Source organism: Myotis lucifugus, unplaced genomic scaffold (genome assembly GCF_000147115.1).
Source record: "Myotis lucifugus unplaced genomic scaffold, Myoluc2.0 scaffold_508, whole genome shotgun sequence".
Classification (NCBI taxonomy): Eukaryota; Metazoa; Chordata; class Mammalia; order Chiroptera; family Vespertilionidae; genus Myotis; species Myotis lucifugus.
Window position 1 is genome coordinate 191,807 of NW_005871556.1, and position 1,450 is coordinate 193,256.

Sequence of the window (1,450 nt, forward strand, 5' to 3'; positions counted from 1 at the left end):
GTGTCAGCATTTTGAAACCCTAACTTAACTCTGGTGCCGTGTCACATAGAGAAATTTTTTGATATTTGCAACCATAGTAAAACAAAGACTTATATTTTTGATATTTATTTTATATATTTAAATGCCATTTAACAAAGAAAAATCAGCCCCAAAAATGAGTTCGCATGTCACCTCTGACACGCGTGTCATAGGTTCGCCATCACTGGCCTAGTGAAAAGTGGATGCTGTAAAAATAAATGAACTGTTAGCAGCTCAAGTTCACTTCCTCTGAGTGGCCTAGAGTTTTGAAGATAAGATAAAATGTTCAGACCTCAAGGGCCAAATATAGATATGGATGCTTTAGACTCTTCTGCTTTTCTGGTGTCAGGGCACATGGGACCGTGTGGTATGGAAGTGAATTTGGTGCAGATGGGTGCAAACCGGTCAAGTCTGGAGCGAGGGATACCAAGGAACAGCATGTGTCTGAACAGCAGGATTAAACCTGTCAGGTGAAGACACAGGGGAAGCTTTTTATTCGATAAAACTTAGAAAACAGTGAGGGGGAAATACTTTGAACAAGTGATTGGAGAATAAATACAAACACAACAAGGCAGTGTTTGTTTTGGTTCTGATTATATTGCTCCGGAAGAAAGGTGGGTGTGTGCGCCTTCTACTGACCAAAGGAGGCCCACGTGGATTTGCCAGAAATAACGTAAACGTGTCTCGGAAAGCTCAGATGTGTGGAGCAGCCGAGTCCAATTGGGGTTCTGGTTTCTCTGTCTGCTTCAATGCCATACATGCAGCTAAATAGTTGAGATGTTAATAGAAACGAATCTATGGAGGATATCGTTTTCCTTTGGCTTTGCAAAACTCCAAGAGGGAGAAGATGCAAACCAAAAGTAGAACAAAATCAAACGAAGTGCTGTTTTAGTTTTCTACATCAGAGTCCGCGAATATTTTCTGTAAAAGACTAGATATATCAGGCTGTTGGAAGTAGCCATAAACAGCCCTGGCTGGTTTGGCTCTGGATAGAGCGTCAGCCTGTGGACTGAAGGGTCCAGGGTTCTATTCCGGTCAAGGGCACATGCCTGGGTTGCAGGCTCCATCCCTAGTGGGGGGGCGTGCAGGAGGCAGCCAATCAATGATTCTCTCTCATCATTGGTGTTTCTATCTCTCCCTCTCCCGTCCTCAAATCAATAAAAATATATTTTTTAAAAATTCTTTAAGAAAAGAACGTAGCCATAAACAAATGCATACATGTGGGCATAGCGGTGCTCCAATAAGGCTTTATCTGTGAATGCCAAAATGTGAATTTCCTATCATTTGCCCTTGTCATGAAGCATCTTTCTTCTTTTGATTTTTCTTTCAACCGTTGAGGAATGTAGAAACCATTCTTACCGATCCTTGTGCCAGATCTGAGAAAAACATCGCTCGTGTGTTCTTTTAGAGCAGACAAAACAAAAAACACTGG